The sequence below is a fragment of the Schistocerca nitens genome, chromosome 5 (assembly GCF_023898315.1).
Source record: "Schistocerca nitens isolate TAMUIC-IGC-003100 chromosome 5, iqSchNite1.1, whole genome shotgun sequence".
Classification (NCBI taxonomy): Eukaryota; Metazoa; Arthropoda; class Insecta; order Orthoptera; family Acrididae; genus Schistocerca; species Schistocerca nitens.
In genome coordinates this window covers 299,484,608-299,507,611 of record NC_064618.1, presented here as the reverse complement: position 1 = coordinate 299,507,611, position 23,004 = coordinate 299,484,608, and the positions used below count along the sequence as shown (strand labels likewise).

General features: G+C 43.5%; 1 protein-coding gene and 1 pseudogene across 1 annotated transcript in view; one reads left to right on the top strand and one right to left on the bottom strand.

Annotated features, from left to right (window-relative positions):
- LOC126260416 (coiled-coil domain-containing protein R3HCC1L) overlaps window positions 1-23,004 on the top strand; it is a 162,410-nt gene that overhangs the window by 63,579 nt on the left and 75,827 nt on the right. The window lies entirely within an intron of this gene.
- LOC126261409 (5S ribosomal RNA) lies at window positions 3,586-3,702 on the bottom strand (annotated as a pseudogene).

Sequence of the window (23,004 nt, the reverse complement as noted above, 5' to 3'; positions counted from 1 at the left end):
CAACAAAAAGGGGATTACGGAAGTGTCCGATTCCTCCAGTCTGCTTTCACCCATGACGTCATCTATATTGTGATAATGGCTATTCCAAACGTCTCCTATGTGGCGCATATGATGTCACTACATACACACGGCAACAAATACGAAAATACGTATAAATAAGCCAATAACACCTCCCTCCAAAAATACAATCAAACTAACAGGGCAACCGCGGGAAATTGGGCGTTTTAGGGAGGGGACAAGCTAAACATAACAGTAAAAAAAAGACACACCACGATCCCAAAACACACTAACTGACGAACAGGAAAAGAAAATTACAAAATCTACCGGAATCGAACACTTTCCTTGATCTATGTAGGTCAACTGCAGCTGACGATACCAAAACACCAACGCCTACACCAAAAACTACGAAAATTGGAATCAGACATATGCCTTGACCATAGCTCGCGATACCAAAACGCCAATACCTACATATAAAACTCCAAAAATGGGAATCGGTCATTTCCCCTGACCATAACTACTGATACGAAAAGACCAACACCTACAACTATGAAAAACCAAACCAAAACCACAACACTTCAAAAATTCAAAAGTCAACAAACATCCCTACGTAAATTAAAACGCATTCAGTACACAAAACATTACAACTCGAGAAAAATATACCCAAAAAACAATTACTTACCACCAACAAATTTCGGCGCTGCAAAGTAGGTCGGCCATCCCAAACACACTCACGCACGCACACACACACACACACACACACACACACACACACACACACACAAAGGGCGCCATCAAACGCAACAAGACGACATCTACAAACACAACCAACTCAAAAACTCCGCGCCGTAATGACGCCACATACCACAACACCCCTACGTCATGGGTCAAAGCAGACTGGTGGAATCCGACGCTTCCGTTGACCCACAAAAAGGGCGTAGTATATCGTCGACTCACTGCCGTGCTGTAAGGGTGCCACGAATGACAACCTAAGGGGTCCTGCTATGAAAAGAAATGGCATCCCAGACCATCACTCTTCGTTGTCACGCCGTATGGCGGGTGACAGTCGGGTCGGTATCCCACAGCTGTCCGAGCCGTCACCAAACACGTTTTCGGCCTGGAATCTCATTGACAGGAGCGCGGATAGTCAGCGAAGACGTGTCTGGTGACTCCCCGGACAGCTTTGGGATGCCAACCTCAGTCGCTAGCCATACGGTCCGACAACCAGGAGTGATGCTCTGGAGTAGCATTTCATTTCATAGCACTTTGGTTGTCATCAGCGGCACGCTTACAGCACAGTGGCATGTCGATGATATTCTACGCCCTGTTTCGTTGCCGTTCATGGCAAACCATCCTGGGCTTAGATTTTAGCAACATAATGTTCGCCCGCCCCCGGCGAGAGTTCCTACTCCTTATCTTCATGGCTCACAAACCCCACTTTGGCCAGAGTGTCGCCGGATCTCTCGCCAATTGAGAGCGTTTGGAGCATTATGGGCAGGTCCCTCGAACCAGCTCGGGATTTTGACAATCTAACGCTCCAATAGGACAAAATTTGGCACGATATCTTTCAGCAGGGCATTCAACAACTATGTCCATTAATGCCAAGCCGAATAACTGCTTGCATCGGAACCAGAGGTGCATCAACGCGTTATTGACTTGCTCAGTTTGTGAAGTTCTTTTTCATGAACAGGTCTTCCAATTTTTTCTGAAGTTTTAATCAATTGCTTGTCTATACATGTAAATCACATCTACCGATTTGCATACCATCTGGATAATCCTTTCGTGGTGCCTCGTTGTCTTCTGTCTTCATGTGTGTATGGAACAAGAGCAGCAGTCACAACATGAACAAAATTAAGAAGTGCATCACGATATATATATATATATATATATATATATATATATATATATATATATATATATATATATATATATCGAAAACAGCTGTTTGTAAAAATGGAGCTTGGCCTGAAACATGTTTAGAATGAGAAATAAAAGTTTGGGCAAACGCTGAAGATGATACCATGCAAACAATGTCTACAAATGGTTCAAATGGCTCTAAGCACTATGTGAGTTAACATCTGAGGTCATCAGTCCTCGCCGGCCGCTGTGGCCGAGTGCTTCTAGGCGCTTCAGTCTGGAGCCGCGCTGCTGCTACGGTCGCAGGTTCGAATCCTGCCTCGGGCATGGATGTGCATGATGTCCTTACGTTAGTTAGGTTTAAGTAGTTCTAAGTCTATGGGACTGATGACCTCAGATGTTAAGTCTCATAGTGCTCAGAGCCATTTGAGCCATTCATCAGTGCCCTAGCAGCAGCGCGGTTCCGGCCTGAAGCGCCTAGAACCGCTCGGGAACAACGGCCGGCCCAATGTCTACAGATCCTACAAAATGAAGAGGTTTTGTTGGTTACGCACTCCGAACTCTAGAAGAAAAGAAAATCCTGTAAGTATGTACAGAATTAATATGAAGGCCTCTCGAAGACCTAGACTTCGTTTCTCTGAGAACGCGGTATGGACGGGTCGTATTCGTGCTTGGATAGCTCAGTCGGTAGAGCATTTTCCCACGAAGCTAAGATTCTAGATTCGAGCCCAGGAAGTCTCAAATCAGAGTGCACTCCGTTGGAAGGTGAAAATTCATTTGTAGATGGTAAGCCCTATTGTAATACCCTTCATGGCCAGGGAACGAAATGCTATATTCCAGCAGGATAAGCAAGATAATGAAAGACCCTACAACCCAGTTAATACAACAGACTCCTCATGGAGTCTACGGAGTCTTGAGTGATTTGCGTGGCCCCTTATTTGTCATCCATACAGCATGTTTCGGATGCGATGAAAAGACGTATATTTTTGTGCTGTTCTCCAGATGGAAACGTTCACAAACTGACACAGTACGAGTTTCAGGCATGGCAAGAAGTTTCTCAAGACGATATTAGGTGGCTGTTGCTAATGGAATGAACGCCTTTTAATACTGGATATGTGATGAACATCTCCACAAAGTCTGATAAACGTGGGACTGGTGCTTCACAATGTAACACTTTCCATTTCCGCCAGTGTGTTTTCTGTAAAACGGTTGTAAGGACATACTGCTGGTTATATCACAGATACGTTGCAAAAGAAGTATGCTGAAAGCGCTCACGTCTCGCCGACTTCACATGCGACACCCGACACCCGACACCGTGAGACCCGCTCCCACCCATGCGCCGTCTCCCGTGCTGCCTTCCCACGGAATGCACCGGCTACCGGCACAGTTGCACGTTAACACTCTCTCTACGTGCAGTGCTGGCACTATTCAGACTATGAAGACACTGATTGACATAAGACTATTGAGTGACAAATGGACTTTCGTGTGCACAGTTAGTACACAGAGCCAGTAATATTAAACTAAAACTAAACTAAACTCCTCCCGAACAGACCATGAAGGCCCAAAGGTACCGACCGGCCGCCGTGTCATCCTCAGCCCATAGGCGCCACTGGATGCGGATATGGAGGGGCACGTGGTCAGCTCACCGCTCTCCCGCCCGTATGTCAGTTTCCGAGACCGGAGCCGGTACATCTCAGTTAAGTAGCTCCTCAGGGCTGAGTGCACCCCGCGTGCCAACAGCGCTCGGCAGACCGGATGGTCACCCATCCAAGTGCTAGCCCAGCCCGACAGCGCTTAACTTCGGTGATCTGACGGGAACCGGTGTTACACTGCGACAATGCCGTTGGCAGCCAGTAATATACCAGCGTATAAATATGCAAAGCAGGGGGAACTAAATCCGACGGACAAATAACTACTGAAAATTGCTGTAGACACACGCTTACTGACAAAAGAAAAAAAATAATGAAGGCACTACTACGCAGAAAATAAAGGAGTAACCCTCTGCTTGCATACCATTCACAAGCGAACTCCTCCAAAGAATAGCAAATATTTTCAGATCGCCCAGCATTACCGTGGCATTCACAACACATAAAAAATTGCAACGCACACTGTGATACAGCATAAGCAGAAAGGCAGATAAACACACACAATCAGGCAGTTACAAGATAGTGTAGATACAAAACCCTCTACGTAGGTCAAACTGAGAAACACTTCCGAAGAACAATACATGAATTCCTACACAAAAACAACCATGCTGTCAGCAATAGTCGCCTACATTAAGGACACTGGCCACCCATTCCAGGCTGTCGTGAATGATCTTAATAAATGCTACATAAAATTGACAAGGGGCACCTAATGGGCTTGTTTGTAGAACTAGAAGTTTTCATTCATGGCGCGGTACATGGTAACAGGTTGCTAAATGATAAGCTGGACAGTGACGATATAAATTTTTTCAGAGAAGTTTCAATGGTGGAATGCTTGCTTCATTAATATAGAGTGTTGGCGGAGAAAAATATGTTGTCTTCATATTACTGAATAACAAAGACACACCAAATAGTCATAATATTTAATAAGCGCCGTGATATGAAAATATTTATACGGGGTGTTCAAAAACACTCTCCGCAGTGCCGTATGATTGCTAGCCGCGCGTGCGGTATGCCGCAGTGAATATACGGAAATGAAACTCAGTTAAATTCAAGTTATTTATTTACTAAATATTCATTCTTACTTACAAATTTTCACATTAAATGTTGAAAGTGTCCCCCCTGTTGTTGAATACACAATTCAATTCGTTTAATCATGTTTCCAAACACAAGTTGTAACACTTCTGTAACAGAAGCAGTGAAAGTGGATTTGTAGTTCTCAATTCATCGATGGATTTTGGACGGTTTTTATAGACAGTTGCTTTCGCTGCACCCCAGAAGAAAAAGTCAGGTGATGTTTGGTAAGGCGATCGTGGAGGCCAAACTCCCTGTGAAATTATGCGATCACCAAAAAGATCAGCAAGCAGTGACATTGAAACGCGAGCAGTAATCGCGGATGCACCATCTTCTTCAAAATAACCGTTCAGTATTTCACAAGTTCTCCTTTAAATAGGTACAGAATATCACTGTAATATCGCTGTGCGTTTATTGTTTCGTTGAAAAATATGGGACCCACAATCTGACGTCTAGAAATTGCAATCCAAACTCCTACTTTCACAGAATGAAGCGGTTCCTCATGAATACACAATGGAACTGCAGTACTCCACATACGAGAATTTTGCGAGTTCATGTACCCGGATAAATGAAACCACGCCTTATCAGTGAAAAACGTTTCATTAAGAATATCCCTTCCATTTTGTTGAACGAAATTTTTGAACCGTTGACAATAATGCAGTTTCTTGCCATTATCAGTATTTTTCAGTTCTTGCACGACTGTCACTTTGTATGGGAAAAAGTTCTAATTTTTTCGTTACAGCTGTGTGGGCCGTTCCGACACTAACATCGATTTACTGGGCAGTTTTCTTACTGACTTGTTCGGACTCATGGACATTTTATCGGAAATATCGAGTAGTTTATCCTCAGACAAAACGCTAGGACGACCACTTCTCGGTGCATCTGTCACTGAACCCGTATTTCGAAATTTGTTAATCAAATCTCGCACGGTATCGCGATGTGAGAGTGTTGTCTCCGGAAAAACTGAATTAAATGTTTGAAGAAATGAAACTGTGTATTTACCGCCAGCTCTGAACACTTGTTCGACTAAAAACACACGTTCTTCAATGGTTAGCATTTTAACAGTGACAAAATCCGAACAAAGGAACTAAACTTAAACGTTCACTTCAACACATAACGACACACTCCAACGATACTACTGACGCTGGCTGAGATAAACGAAACAGTGGAATGTTGGGAGAGTCCACTTGAAGGGAAATAACCTAGCCAGGCAAACAATCATACGGCACGCGCGGCTAACAATCATACGGCACTGCGGAGAGACTTTCTGAACACCCCGTACATAAAAAAGATTGTACTTTCATTGTATGTATTATCTTAGCAACTTGTCTCTATTATCTTAGCAATTGAACTAAGTTTACTTTAACAGTGAAGAGTCTTTGAGCTGTATACATCTGAATGTGAAAGTGCTAAGTGATAGAATATGCAGCACTAACCAACGGCTTTGACCAATGACGTAATGGTGATGGCTGCTGTGGCGTCTCTTCTTGGTGTCCATTTCGATTTGCAAATTCTGTATCGAGGTATTTGCTGTCATATCTTCGTTCGTTACGAGAGAAGTCTTTGCTGTGTATAAGGAACAAAGTATTGTCTTTTCTGTTTCGGAGAGAATACACTGGCGTGCAAAACTTAATGACGAAAGTAACTTTCGCATGATGCGTCATTGCCAAGTAACGTAACTCGAGGAAATTTGGACCCTACACAGAAAAAAACCTGCCACAGTGAAGTACAGAAGATAACTGAAAGAAATACGGAATGAGACGAACAGAAATGACACTTTATTCAAAGACTTACACTGAAGTCACCGCGAATTATGATGGTTCCCTGCAAATTACAAAAGACGGCACATGGTTCTTAATAGGGAGTGTGATCACCATGGGCAGCAGTGCACACTGTGCAACGCATTCCTTACTGGCCACAGTGTTGATAAGGAGTTATTGTGGTAGGGCTTTCCATTCCTCCACCAGAGCAGTTGACAACTCCTCGATGGTCACTGGAGCGTTTGGGCGCGCCGCTACATGTTACCCCATCCGTTCTGATGGAATTTAATTCGGGGGAACGGGCAGGGTGGTCCATTCGCCGAGTACCCTCTCGTTCCAAGAGCTTCTCCACCTGCTGTGTTCGATGAATACTGTCATCCATAAAAATGAAGTCCGGGCCGAATGCACCCCCGAAAAGCCGTACATGGAGAAGAAGTACAGCATCACTGTAAAGTTGACTGGCTATTGTACAGTGCTAATGATTCTTGTGCAACACAGCTAGCTCTTTATTCCCATGAAGTAATGAGTGCTGTCGACAAGGGATCTCAGATCGATTACATATTCCTAGACTTCCAGAAGGCTTTTCATACCGTTCCTCACAAGCGACTATTAATCAAATTGCGTGCATATGGAGTATCGTCTCAGTTGTGTGACTGAATTCGTGATTTCCTCTCATAGAGGTCACAATTCGTAGTGATAGACGGTAAATCATCGAGTAGAACAGAAGTGACATCTGGCGTTCCGCAAGGTAGTGTTACAGGCCCTCTGCTGTTCCTGATTTATATAAATGATCTAGTGATAATCTGAGCAGCCCCCTTTGATTGTTTACAGATGACGCTGTAATTTACAGTCTAGTAAACTCGTCAGACGATCAATTCCAATTACAAAATGATCTAGAGAGAATTTCTGTATGGTGCGAAGAGTGACAATTAGCACTAAAGAAAGAAAAGTGCGGGGTCATCCACATGAGTACTAAAAGAAACCCGATAAATTTTGGGTATACAATAAATCACACAAATCTAAGGGCTGTCAATTCGACTAAATACCTAGGAATTACAATTACGAGCAACTTAAATTGGAAAGACCACATAGATAATATTGTGGGGAAGGCAAAACAAACACTGCGCTTTGTTGTCAGAACACTTAGAAGATACATCAAACCCACTAAAGAGACAGCCTTCATCAACTTGTCCGTCCTCTGCTGGAATACTGCTGCGCGGTGTGAGATCCTTACCAGATAGGATTGACCGAGGACATCGAAAAAGTGCTAAGAAGGGTAGCTCGTTTCGTGTTATCGCGCAATAGTAGTGAGAGTGTTACTGATATGATACGCGAGTTGGGGTGGCACTCACTGAAACAAAGGCGGTTTTCTTTGTGGCAAGATCTATTTACGAAATTTCAGTCACCAACTTTCTCTTCCGAATGCCTAAATATTTTGTTTATACCCACCAACCTAGGGAGAAATGACCATCATAATAAAATAAGAGAAATCAGAGCTCGAATGGAAAGATTTACGTTTTCTTTTTTCCCAGGCGCCATTCGGGAGTGGAATGGTAGAGAAGTAGTACGAAAATGGTTCGATGAACCATCTGCAAGGCACTTAAGTGTGAATTGCAGAGTAACCGTGTAGATGTACATGTAGAGGTCAGTATGCCAATGCAACATTATGCATTCTCAAAAAAATGGTTCAAATGGCTCTGAGCACTATGGGACTCAACTGCTGTGGTCATTAGTCCCCTAGAACTTAGAACTACTTAAACCTAACTAACCTAAGGACATCACACACATCCATGCCCGAGGCAGGATTCGAACCTGCGACCGTAGCAGTCGCACGGTTCCGGACTGCGCGGCTAGAACCGCGAGACCACCGCGGCCGGCATGCATTCTCAAACCAGTAGCATCTGGACCTCCAAAACGACCATGTTCGACAATGTTTCTGGTTGCATTACGTGTTCCCACCTCTCGCCAAATGGGGTACGTCCAAAACCACTACTCAGACTGAATCTGCTCTCATCCGAGAACAACACGCGACCACACTCCTCGCTGATCCGTTCCCCTTGCTCCTGGCACCATACCGAACGGTGTCGCCGATGTGCAGCTTTCAACAGAATCCAAGGTACCAGTCGTCGGGCAAAGAGACCACACACTTGCTGTCGTCGTGCCACTGTGCAGCGTGAGGTCGCGTGCCCTGGACTCTAGTTAAATGAGGCTGCATTCGCACCCGCTGTTTTACGTGGGTCGCTTCTTGCCTGTTGCACAATGTAGCGCTCATCTGATCCTGTAATTGAACGTGGCTGACCAGCTGGTCTCCTTCGGGCAGTGCCTGTGGTCTGGAAGGCTCCCCATCCACGCGAATCAATGCTCTGAGCAATTCCGCACTCCTGGGCAGCACTTGTCACACTTCTTCCTATTTTCCGATGACTCTCCCCCGTGGAAAGTCATCCAGATGTTGTCTCCGGTCCATGTTGTATTGAAGAACCATACCACAGTGCCCCAGTCATCGCAGAATAACACAGTCTTCTGCCGTTCCTTCAGCTGCTTCGTGTTGCAGAGCCAGCCCCCCATTTGGCGCTGGTCACGCTAACCTCAAGCCACGTGGCGTACTTTCTTTGCACGACTGAGAGCCCCTGGGAACATACTCTCGCACTTTCATTCATTTCCACCAAGTAATTAATACGTTACGTCATTTTATCTATCTCGTTCTTAAGTTTTGCAGAGCAATCTAATAGTATTTAGTCGATTATTAGTGTGTTTTTCTTTACGATAATTGTTTTTAAAATTCTTACTGTTTGTCGTGGTCTCCACTACAACTGAAGTGTTTTCTTATGATACTCGGTTCGTTTTCATTCTGTTAAAGTTCTTGTGGAATAACCTTTCCGGTTTACTACTGATGCATATATTTGTGTTGGCTATCGTAGTCTCCACCTGAGCTACATAGTTGAAATGTATTTTAGATGCCAGCGTTGATTTATTTACGACAAATATTTTTTCTTGATTCGTACTGTCTATTGTGATTTCCGCGTTTTAGACAGGTACGTGCCGAGTAAAACTGTGAGGGACGGGAAAAACCCACAGTGGTTCAACAACAACGTTAGGAAACTACGGCGAAAGCAAAGAGAGCTTCACTGTAAATTTAAACGCAGCCAAAGCCACTCAGACAAACAGAAGCTAAACGATGTCGAAGTTAGCGTAAGGAGGGCTACGCGTGAAGCGTTCAGTGAATTCGAAAGTAAAATTCTATGTACCGACTTTACAGAAAATCCTAGGAAGTTCTGGTGTTACGTTAAATCAGTAAGTGGATCGAAACAGCATATCCAAATACTCTGGGATGATAAAAAGGCATTGAAACAGAGGATGACACGCGTAAAGCTGAAATACTAAACACCTTTTTCCAAAGCTGTTTCATAGAGGAAGACCGCACTGCAGTTCCTTCTCTAAATCCTCGCAAGAACGAAAAAATGGCTGACGTCGAAATAAGTGTCCAAGGAATAGAAAAGCAACTGAAATCACTCAACAGAGGAAAGTCCACTGGACCTGACGGTATACCAATTCGATTCTACACAGAGTACGCGAAAGAACTAGCCCCCCTTCTAACAGCCGTGTACCGCAAGTCTCTAGAGGAACGGAAGGTTTCAATTGATTGAGGGAGGTAATGACAATGGCACGTAAAGTGCCCTCCGCCACACACCGTTGGGTGGCTTGCGGAGTATAAATGTAGTTGTAGATGTAGGTGTACTGTTTCTTCACAAAATGTTATGAAACCGTTTTCGATATTTATATAGAATGTGTTTCAAAATGAATATACGGGTTTTAAGGCTTGGTAGCATTTATTACATTCACCTGATAATTATAATTAACACATCAAACCAAAGAGAAACTGAAACAGATTTGTTTGTATAACCTTGCGCAAAGGGAAGATCAAGGAACGTCTTGAACGAGCAAGAATGTTTCACACGTAGCCCCAAGAAATCAGTTCGTCCTTACCGTTCGCAGTTGTTTAAAGTTACGATTTATGTGCCAACTTCGCAAATGAAATTTTGCTGCATGACGATGAAGATTTTCTCGATCGTGTCCTCTTCAGTGATGGAATCGACATTTCACCTAAATGGAAATATGTACACAAATAATGTGTGTATCTGGGAGCAAATCCCCACGAGATGGTACAATTGCAACGAGACTGCTCTCAACTTTTTCGGTGAAGCAACTGTAACTGATGTTTCTCATCTTGATGCTCTAAAACTATGACTCTTTCCCCTCAGCTGGGTCCGCAGCTCATGGTCGTGCGGTAGCGTTCTCGCTTCCTACGCCCGGGTTCCCGGGTTCGATTCCCGGCGGGGTCAGGGATTTTCTCTGCCTCTTGATGACTGGGTGTTGTGTGCTGTCCTTAGGTTAGTTAGGTTTAAGTAGTTCTAAGTTCTAGGGGACTGATGACCATAGATGTTAAGTCCCATAGTGCTCAGAGCCATTTGAACCATTTTTTGAACCCTCAGCTGGAAGAAGCTGAATCACAGAAATTTATTTGGCAGCAAGACGGTGCGCCATCTCACTGATATAACTCAGTACGCGAATGTTTAAACGACATCATACCCGACCACTGGATTGGCCACAAGGTGCTGGATGGCAGAGCTTCATGTTCACACACCATTTGACGCCATGTGATTCTTACCTTTGAGGATTCACAAAGGATCATGTGCATGTGTCTCCGCTATCAGCTGATCTATCCGACCTCAGAAACAGCATTGTTGCAACCATTAAATAGACACACTTATCAAGGTTTGGGAAGAACTCGTCTATCGATTCGATGTGTGAATGGTGCTCACATTGAACACTTGTAATAAAAATTATTTTAGATGCTCTTTCATTTGATGTGTTATTTATAAGTTAAATGTAATAAATGCTAGAAAGCCTTAAAAAACGTTTGTTCATTTTGAAACACCCTGTATATAAGTAAAATGTATTTTCCGATACTAGCTACCATTTATTTAAGACAAATATTTCTTTTTACTTCGTGCCGTGTGTCATAGTGTTCATTACAGACGTAGAGCTTATTTTCACGACACTCGCTCGATTCGTTTTCTTCCCAAGGAATGTTTCTTTTATTAATTTGTGATTGATGATCAAAATTGTAATTCGAAGTATTTGTTTCGCGCTGAAGTAATTTCTCGCAATCAAAATTGTCTGTGTTTCTTATGTTTGAAAAACTCAGCATTGATTGACGTCAACGAGATTAAATTTAATAGGGGCTACAAGTCCGCCATATTTAAGGGAAATTGAGCTGCCGTATTTTCTGGGGTAAAAGGTATCAACTAGTGTGCCACACATCCTAAGCAATTTTATCTACTTTCAAAATGGTTCAAATGGCTCTGAGCACTATGGGACTTAACATCTGAGGTCATCAGTCCCCTAGAACTTAGACCTATTTAAACCTAACTAACCTAAGGACATCACACACATCCACGCCCGAGGCAGGATTCGAACCTGCGACCGCAGCAGTCGAGCGGTTCCGCACTGAAGCGCCTAGAACCGCTCGGCCACCGCGGCCGGCTATCTGCTTCGCTTTTGAAAACTTAAATTACGGGCTTTCGTACTATGTGTTGCTGATCATTCATTAATAATACTTTAAAGTAGTGATCAGTAGCACATGGTAAGTTTGTATCTTCCAAACTGTCAAAAGTTCGCTTTCTCGGCGCTGGTAGAAAAATTTTATCTTCTTCTTTTGTTGTAAATGTTCCGGAAAATTAAAGACAGCTGGGACTGCCTTAGACAAAAGGCGCCTATGACCATTTGTATTGCACGTACACTGCTGGAAAATAATTAGTATACCCTTTTACAGATTTCTAGTTCACTCAAGATTTATTGTTAAAACAGCGCATATGGAATACATGAAATGATTACATTTACGGATCAACAGCGCAAGCGATTCTGAGGTACCAGGTATCGACTCATGGTGAAACACCCATATTAGTACGTGGTGTAGCCTCCACTGGCGACGACTCAGGCGCCGACTCCAGCATCGGTCGATCGTACAGATAGCACACACTGTCCTGTGATACGTTATTCCACGCCTGTTCGATGTGTTCACGTAATTCTGTGGAGTTGTTGGTTGACGAGTCGCACGAATCACTTCACATATTCCGCACGTAGTCGATTGGAGACGAATCCGGAGATGGCGTAGGCCAGGGAATTTATGCACGTCTTGCAGAGCACGTTGAGTTTCACGAGCAGTGTGTGGACGAGTATTATCCTTGAAACAACACATCACCTCACCTTCCTGTTGCAAGAACGACAAAAGAACAGGTCTAACAACATTCTGCACGTACCGAGCGCTGGATAGCGTCCCTTGCAGAATCAGCGGCAGTGCAACGGGAGTTGTAGCTTATCGCACCGCAGACCACAACATCTGGGATGGGGCCAACCTGTATGTACGAGACGGCACTCACCAGACCTACGTCGTATGCGCAAACGACCATCACTTGCGTGTAGGCAGAATCTGCTTTCGTCAATGAGGACTACGACGCTCCACTCCATCTTCCAAGCCACTTGACGGCACTTCGAGGCAACGGCGTGAGTGAAAGAAGAGCTAGCGGTGTGTGTGTCTGTACATTTCGTGTTGGCCCATCTAGGCTCACAACCCACTTTTTTTTATCCGTGCTGTGCTAGCTGCACGATCTGCCACTGCTGTCCTTGCAATAGGACAATCCTGTAGAACGTCTGTGCTGCGTGGACGTCCAGAACTGCGTCTATTGGTGCGAGAATTTTCATGTGACAACTGATACCAACCTCATCACTTAACACTTCCGGGCTGAGCTGCCGTGGTCCATACATAAGACTCTCCCCTGACGTTTCGCCTTCGACTGCGGAAGGCATCCTCCAAGGACAATCGGCGAACTGCAACGAGAGCACGAATGAGCGCCGTATATATAAGCCATCCAGAGGGCGCCGCTGTCAATCACGTGACGTCGGCTGTGCTATGATCTCTGATATTGCCAACTTCCGCAATTGAAACTAATCGATTGTCACGCTGTTGCTGAAATGTTGACATCCATATCTTATCCAGCTTAATGCCTTCATCTTTTCTATTAAAATTATTGCAGTGTTGGCAGTCTCAATGGCCTCTCTGTACATTCGCGCATAATAATGCGACGTCTTTGCTATGACGGCAGTCTCACTAAACTTTATTTCATGATCACCTTCTTGAAACACATGTTCCGCTACAGCCGATTTATCGATATGTCCGGAGCGGCAGTTCCTTTTATGTTCGCCCAGACGGGTATTGACGCTTCTTTTTATTGTGCCTATATAGACCTTTCCACAACTGCACGGAATTTTGTAGACACTAGTGTAGCTAGAGGATGTTGTTTATCTTTTGCGGATCTTAAACATTCTTTTATTTTCGTGGTGGGTCTGAAAACAGTTTCCACATCGTACTTGCTTAAAAATTTTCCAATGCGATCAGTGACCTTACTGATGAATGGTAAGAACACTCTCCCCTTGGGTTGGTGTCCATCCTCGTCCGGCTTGGTTGTCAGTCTAGGACGTAGCGCACGATCTATCTCTCTGTTGGAATACCCATTCTTCTTAAAGGTCACTCTAAGGTGTTCAATCTCATCCTCTAAGTGATCTGGTTCACATGTTTTGTGGGCCCTGTCTATTAATGTTTTAATCACCCCTCTTTTATGTCTTGGGTGCTGGTTAGAATGTTTCTACAGAGATCACAGCACAGCCGACGTCACGTGATTGACAGCGGCGCCCTCTGGATGGCTTACATATACGGCGCTCATTCGTGCTCTCGTTGCAGTTCGCCGATTGTCCTCGGAGGATGCCTTCCGCAGTCGAAGGCGAAACGTCAGGAGAGAGTCTTATCTATGGACCACGGCACCTCAGACCGGAAGTATTAAGTGATGACAACACCTGCCATGAAAGCCTTCATTCTATGATGATACCAACCTCGTTGCACATGTGACGCAACACGTCCAACTTGTGCGGTAGGACCATCCTACCACTCGGAGGGCCACGATTTGACCACTTTCAAACTCGCTCATTTGGCTCTAGAAGGCACGAGTGCGTCTCCGTGGCATGGTTTCCTGCTTGCTTCACACGTTTACACCACACTGAGACTTCCGGCTTCTAGCATTCCATATTAGAGGGTAGGCACAGATGGCCCTCTGGTAGCTATGACACTACGCTACCTGTTTGCGGACGACGTTGAAACAATTATCGGTACGTCTACTTTCCCCCAGATGGCACATGCCGACATCGGATCAAAATCGACGTCGTCTTTTATTTTATTTTTTTTATTTTTTGCAGTGCACATTTATCTTCATGCTACCCATCTCTTTGTTAGCTCCTTATCTTTCAAAAGAAACCTGTAATTATTGTAAAGATAATTACTTTCCTAGACTTAGTAGAGTATCCGTTACATCGTAGTCAAGCTATAATATAATTAGATGTTATATGAAGTATTTGTTGTTTAATTTACATTTCGCGAAAGAAATTGCAAAAAAATTAAATTTTTCACTTCCCGCATCGACAAACGATAGACTAGCTCCTCTCAATGTTTTGACCACTTTGCAAAGGCCGGCCAAGTTAACGTTGGCTGCCACGAGGAGCGTAACTCATGTGCTAACGTCTCGATGACATTTTACCTTGAAGACCTCCCTCAAAGAAGGTTTTATATCACAATTATTGTGCTTTTCCTTTGGCACTGTTTTCGTATACATTTTATTATGTGCTAGCCTAGCGACCGCTGCTTCGCCTGCACAGACTTCTTTCTTTTACTTTAATCGAATTTTTACGTTGTTCATAAATTGCAAAACCTTCTAAACTTTTCACGCTAAATAAAGTCTTAGAGGCATGGCCTTTGCCCAATGTACTGCTGACCAAAAAGCGAATCTGGTGGGTGGAGTCCAAGGTTTTTGTCAATCATGCCGTTCTTGTGGTGGCATTTCCATAGATACTTCATCCCCTAACACATATTTCTTTATGTCTAACTATCCACATCCAGTGATGTCTTTGGCTAAGGATGACGCGGCGGCCGGTTGGTACTGTTGGGCCTTCATTGTCTGTTCAAGGGGAGTTTCTTTTGGACCCAGAAGTGAAATACCAATTTTCATAGCTTTGCTGTTGAAATTTTTGTAATACATCGAAATATTTTCTTAAATTTTTTTTCCCTATTTTAGCTGCGTAGTGGTTGAATTTCCAAAAATGCCGAAACACGCATTTATTAAATTTCTGACTGAGAAATCAAATACCAATTTTCGTAGTTCTAGCTTCAAAATACATATTTTCAAAAAGCCTTTCATCTCCTATTTCACCCCCTTAGGAGTGGAATTTCGAACAATCCATTTTTAGCCGATGCCTACAGTATAAGGTCCACATCCTCTCCAGATTTCAAGTTTGTACCCTTAGCATTTTGTGCTGGGCGAAAATGAGTCAGTGAATCAGTCTGGCCCTATTCCACCGCCTTAGGAGTTGGATTTCCAAAAACAGCAAAACATGCATTTTTTAATTTCTGATTGGGAAGCCAAATACCAATTGTCATAGATATAGCTTTAAAAACGCTTTCACAATGAAATTTTTCATAAAACATTTCCCCCCACGCCCTATTTCATCTCCTTAGGAATTGAGTGTTCAAAAACAATGAAAGGAATATCTTTTTATTTCTAACAGGGGAGCCAAATAAAGATTTTCATAGATTTATGTTAAAAAATGCTTGCATACTGAAATATTTCCATAAAAGCTTTCATCCCCTATTTCACCTCCCATAGGGGTCCAATTTCCAAAAAAAAGTGAAACATTTCTAACCAAGAAGACAAATCCAAATTTTCATAGACTAAGCTGTAAAAATGCTTTCGTAACGAAATGTGTCATAAAATACCTCCCTAGGAATTGAATTTCCAAAACATAGAAACATATTTTTTTTTACTTCTGATCGGGAAGTCAATTACCAATTTTCATAGCTTTAAAAATGTTGCAGTAGTTCTGTAATAAAGTTTTATTTTCAGAAAAATTTTGACCCACTGTTTTGCCCCCATAGGGGCTAAATTTCAAAAACCTATTTCTTTATTTCTGATCGAGGAACCAAATACCGATTTACTAAGTCTAGTTTCAAAACTGCCTTAATAGCGACATGTTTAAAAAAAAAACATTTCATCCCTATTTCACCCCCCTTTAGGGGTGGAACTTTGTAAAAGGTCAACACTCTCTGCAAAAAAAAGGTTCAAATGGTTCTAAGCACTATGTCACTTAACATCGGAGGTCATTAGAACTTAGAACTAATTAAACCTAACTAACCTAAGGACATCACACACATCCATGCCCGAGGCAGGATTCGAACCTGCGACCGTAGCGGTCGCTCGGTTCTAGACTGTAGCGCCTAGAACCGCACGGCCACTCCGGCCGGCCACCCTCTGCAAATTTAAAGTTTCTATCCTTAGTGGTTTGAGCTGGGCGATTGTGAGTCTCCAATCGGGACATTGCCTTCTATACATGTATTACGTATGGGACTTAACATCTGAGGTCATTAGTCCCCTAGAACTTAGAACTACTTAAACCTAACTAACCTAAGGACATCACACACATCCATTCCCGAGGCAGGATTCGAACCTGGGACCGTAGCGGTCGCACGGTTCCGGACTGAAGCGCCTAGAACCGCTCGGTCAGACCGGCCGGCTGTGGCATCAACACACGCCGTCAGTGGACAGTCATCGACACGACACGTCACATCAGCGTCACGCCAAGGCTTCTCGGGAAGAATGTTTCGACAGGTCATAGCGTAACCTTCTTGGCGGACACCTGTTACATTAACAGTATCAACTAATACGAAAGTAGCCCCCACTGACTGCTATTGCGAAAAGGTCGTAATATATACTGTAAGACAGTACTAAGTTAAAGTATTTTATTTTACACACTGAAGGAATCCTTTGCTAAATAAACGATACATATTTTGTTCAGTGGGCTTTATTCAAGATTTCTCCAGTGGGATAGCGAAAATAAAAACCAGAAGTACAGCTGATGCGGCATGCAGAAGTTTAAAATAAGATTTGTAGTAAATTAACGACGAACAGTAGGTAGCAGAAATATATGTAAATATTCAAAAAAATGGTTCAAATGGCTCTGAGCACTATGGGACTCAACTGCTGAGGTCATCAGTCCCCTAGAACTTAGAACTAGTTAAACCTAACTAACCTAAGGACGTCACAAACATCCATGCCCGAGGCAGGATTCGAACCTGCGACCGTAGCGGTCTTGCGGTTCCAGACTGCAGCGTGTAAATATTCACATTCTGGCGTTCCCCGAGGTAGTGTTATAGGCCCTTTGCTGTTCCTTATCTATATAAACGATTTGGGAGACAATTTGAGCAGACGTCTTCGGTTGTTTGCAGCTGACGTTGTCGTTTATCGACTAATAAAGTCATCAGAAGGTCAAAACAAACTGCAAAGCGATTTAGAAGAAATATCGGAATGGTGCGAAAAGTGGCAGTTGATCCTAAATAACGAAAAGTGTGGGGTCATCGCCATGAGTGCTAAAAGGAACTCGTTAAACTTCGGTTACACGACAAATCAGTCTAATCTAAAAGCCGTAAATTCAACTAAATACCTAGGTATTACAATTACGAACAACTTGAATTGGAAGGAACACATAGAAAATGTTGTGGGGAAGGCTTACCAAAGACTGCGTTTTATTGGCAGGACACCTTGAAAATGTAACAGACCTACTAAGGAGAGTGCCTACACTACGCTTGTCCGTCTTCTTTTAGAATACTGCTGCGCGGTGTGGGATCCTTACCAGATAGGACTTAAGAAGTACATCGAAAAAGTTCAATGAAAGGCAGCACGTTTTGTATTATCGCGAATTATGGGAGAGAGTGTCGCAGAAATGATACAGTATTTGGGCTGGAAATCGTTAAAAGAAAGGCGTTTTTCGTTGCGACGGAATCTTCTCACGAAATTTCAATCACCAACTTTCTCCTCAGAATGCGAAAATAATTTTTTGACACCGACCTACATAGGGCGGAACGATCACCATGATAAAATAAGGGAAATCAGAGCTCGTACGGAAAGATATAGGTGTTCAATCCTTCCGCGCGCTATACGAGAATGGAATAATAGAGAATTGTGAAGGTGGTTCGATGAACCCTCTGCCAGGCACTTAAACGTGACTTGCAGAGTATCCATGTAGATTTAGATGTAGATACACAAAATGGTCCATCTAGACATACCGAACGCAGACCATCAGTTTCTGTCCAGGTGTGATTAGTCAGTTAATCTCGAATTTCTATTCGTAATTTTTATTTGTATCTTGCTTAATACGTGTAAAAAACTGTTGTTTAGACATTCTGAAATATTTACAGAACGATAACTCCCAGCTCCTTGTAAAGAGCGTGGAACTCTTCTTCACAATCTCGATTTCTTAACCCAAACTCTTTTTGCTCTCTGTTCCTCATCAAGTGCAACATCAATCATTGCAGACTTATTTCAACTAAATTTCGTCATTTAAGACAATCTACCAGGAAACTACGAAGTAGCGCCTCTGGTGAGTATTTTATGAACTAGCTGTAACGCCACAACGTTCTTTCGACGTTGACGTGCCGTGTAGTGTGGATGCTCAGGAATTCCTCTCACCGCCTTAAGCCCAGTCTTCGGAATGAATACCACGATGCAGAATTCGAGTGAAGAGTACGTGCAAACGTGCGGACGAAAGAACGCTCGCCCGCTAGGATCCAGTCACGGCGACAAAGGCCGTTAAGGTCGGCGGGTAATTCGGCACCGCTCGGTCCAGTGGCGGAGAGAGTGAACGCTGCGGCGCGCGTGACTGTCCGACGTTTCCGGAAGAGCCGGCCGGCCGGCGGGCTGGCTGCTCCCACAAGGCCCGGGCCGCAGTTGCCGGCAAGGCCGTCTGCGCTGACCCACTTCCAGGCGCTCGGTGGCCAGGCGCGGCGCGTACCGGCTGCCAACTCGCAGCTCCCCTCTGCTCACGGGCCGGCCAAGCGCCCAGCGTGTTGACAATTCAGATACCATATCCGATAACGAGGCCTCTCATTTCACGTTGCAGATCGGTTCGTGTCGACAGCACTCGAGACCACAATCACAACACGTCCCAGTCGGCAACTGTTACGTAAAGAATGCCAAGCTAAATAAGGTTCGGAAGTAGGCTAAGTTTTCCTGATAACGTTCTACTTTTTGCCTAAAAATAGAAAAAAAGAGTGTATTTAGGCCGCGTGTTTCCTCAGAGTGGCTACTCATACCTGTAAAAAAAAGAAATTTTCCAGGTATGGGGAGGAAGATGATGTCACAAGAAGCTCCAGAAGCTCCTGAGAAATCACGGTGAGCGGGAGATGGGGAGGGGGGAGGGGGGAGCGGGATTGAGCATCTCACAATAACGACATCTCTTTCCTCTCGGCTGTAGTTTAACCGCGGTTTTTCAAAATCAAATGGATCTGAGCACTATGGGACTTAAACATCTGAGATCATCAGTACCCTAGACTTAGAACTACTTAAACCTAACTAACCTAAGGACATCACACACATCCTTGCCCGAGGCAGGATTCGAATCTGCGACCGTAGCAGCAGCGCGGTTCCGGACTGAAGCGCCTAGAACCGCTCGGCCACAACGGCCGGCCGCGGTTTTTCAACATCGATAATTTATATGGACTAATATTCAAATAATTAACACGCTTTTAAATGTTAAGCACCTTAAACTTTGTGATTTATAAAGCTCCATATAATTAAATTCCAGTGCTACGTTAAAAAGATAGAATTCTCTGAGATTTTACAAAATTCCTGAAATTCTCTGCGATTTCCCTGATTTTTCCGGGTGAAATGTAATTCCCTGAGAGTTCCAGGTTTTCCAGAAGAACTGTGATTTGTAAGAAGTTCCCTTTGTAGACTGTTTGCACTCTCCTAGTAGTCTGCCAAAAAATTGAAGTCTACCACCATTTGCTTTATTGCCGCCCGGCCTAGGGCGTCTTGTCACGGTCCGCGCGGCTCCCCCCGTTGGAGGTTCGAGTCCTCCCTCGGGCATGGGTGTAAGTGTCGTTCTTAGTGTAAGTTAGGGTAAATTATATTAATTATATTAAATAATAGTGCTGCAGCGATCTACAACTTCGGCCAGCCCGGTGCCAGGGGCACGTTCACCAGGATTAGCTTGGTGAACAGGGCCAACAACGTAGGTTTATATTCTGCTGGCACATTTGTAACGCTGCAGGTAGAAGTAGCTTAGCATAAGTAGAATAAAATAACATAGGAAGACAAATAGTAGTGCCCATAGTGAGAGCAATAGAAAACCAATAAAGAGTAAGCTGTAGTACTAACACTCAACTGTATCAACTAGGACCCACTAATTGTATAAGGTAGTGGGTTGAAATGTATCATAATGTATTGTGAAATAAAGAGTTTTTTTTTTTTTAAAAAATAATGTGTAAGCTTAGGGACCAATGACCTCAGCAGTTTGGTCCCATAAGACGTTACCACAAAATAAAAAAAAAAAAATGCTTTATCCGCGACTGAGTTAATATGATCATTCCATTTCATATCCTTAAAGAGTTTTACGCCCAAGGTATTTGCATGAGATGGCCGATTCTAGCAGTTTGATATTATAGTCATACGATACTACGTTTTTCTTCGTTTCGTGAAGTGCACAATTTTACATTTCTGAGTATTTAAAGCAAGTTGCCAATCTTTGCACCACTTTGAAATCTTATCAAGATCTGACTGAATTTTATGCAGCTCCTTTGTTCATAGATAACTGCATCATTTGCAAAAAGTCTTAGGTCACTATTAACTTTGTCTGCAAGGTCATTAATGTACAACATGAACAGCAAGGATCCAAACACACTTCCCTGGGGCACACCCGAAGTTACTGCTACGTTGATGAGGAATCTCCATCCAAGATAACACACTGCGTTTTCCCTACCAGAAAGTCCTTAATCCAGTTACAAATTTCACTTGATAACCCAATAAGTTTAGGTGTGATACTGAGTCAAATGCTCGGAATATGTTCTAAAATTGTACAACAAACTTATATCAAGGATATTGTACGATAGTTTTGTGGACGACTTCTACTGTTTTTATAGCCGGGTGAGACCTGCGCTTTTTTTCCAAGAAATTGGCAAAATTTTTTTTATTCGAGGGCTCTATGATAGATAATAGTTAGAATAGGGGCTACCTCAGCCGCAATTTCAGTATAGAATCTGATAGGGGTTCCATCGGGACCTGGGGCTTTGTTCAGTTTTAACGATTTCAGCTGTTTCTCAACACCACTGACATTAACACTTATTTCACCCATCTTTTCAGGGGGACGAGGATTAAATTCGGGCAATTTTGCTAGGTTTTCTACACTCAATTTCAGTTCCTGTCTCATTCACTTCACCTTTTGGTACCACTAACAGCCACGACAAGAATTTATTTGGGTTTTGTGAAATATAATTTGACAATAGCAAGTCTGTTCCAAAAATTCCGGAACTTTGTCTACAAAATTTTTCTGCACTTACCTCCTTCGAAATGCTCCCAACGCCGTTTCCACTTCCGGAAGCAGTCTTGGTATGCCCTTTGCTCGACTTCGGGAAGCGCCGTCTGTGGATTTTCTTTTATCTCGTCTGTCGTTGCAAATCTTCGTCCTTACAACGGAGTTTTCAACTTTGGAAATAAAAAAAGTTCGCCGGGGCTAGGTGTGGAGAGTACGGCGGATGGGCAGCACAGTAATTTCTTTCTTGTGCAATAGTCGCGCACCAACAGGGATGAATTCACTGAACGCTTCACGCATAGCCCTCCTTACGCTAACTTTGACATCGTTTAGCTTCTGTTTGTCTGAGAGGTTTTGGCTGCGTTTAAACGTGGAGCTTCACCGCAAGTCTCTAGAGGAACGGAGGGTTCCAAATGATTGGAAAACAGCACAGGTAGTCCCAGTCTTCAAGAAGGGTCGTCGAGCAGATGCGCAAAACTATAGACCTATATCTCTGACGTCGATCTGTTTTTTGCTCGAGTATCATGTCGTTTTTGGAAACCCAGAATCTACTATGTAGGAATCAACATGGATTCCGGAAACAGCGATCGTGTGAGACCCAACTCGCTTTATTTGTTCATGAGACCCAGAAAATATTAGATACAGGCTCCCAGGAGATGCTATTTTTCTTGACTTCCGGAAGGCGTTCGATACAGTTCCGCACTGTCGCCTGATAAACAAAAAAAGAGCCTACGGAATATCAGACCAGCTGTGTGGCTGGATTGAAGAGTTCTTAGCAAACAGAACACAGCATGTTGTTATCAATGGAGAGACGTCTACAGACGTTAAAGTAACCTCTGGCGTGCCACAGGGGAGTGTTATGTGACCATTGCTTTTCACAATATATATAAATGACCTAGTAGATAGTGTCGGATGTTCCATGCGGCTTTTCGCGGATGATGCTGTAGTATACAGAGAAGTTGCAGCATTAGAAAATTGTAGCGAAATGCAGGAAGATCTGCAGCGGATAGGCACTTGGTGCAGGGAGTGGCAACTGTCCCTTAACATAGACAAATGTAATGTATTGCGAATACACAGAAAGAAGTATCCTTTATTGTATGATTATATGATAGCGGAACAAACACTGGTAGCAGTTACTTCTGTAAAATATCTGGAAGTATGCGTGCGGAACGATTTGAAGTGGAATGATCATATAAAATTAATTGTTGGTA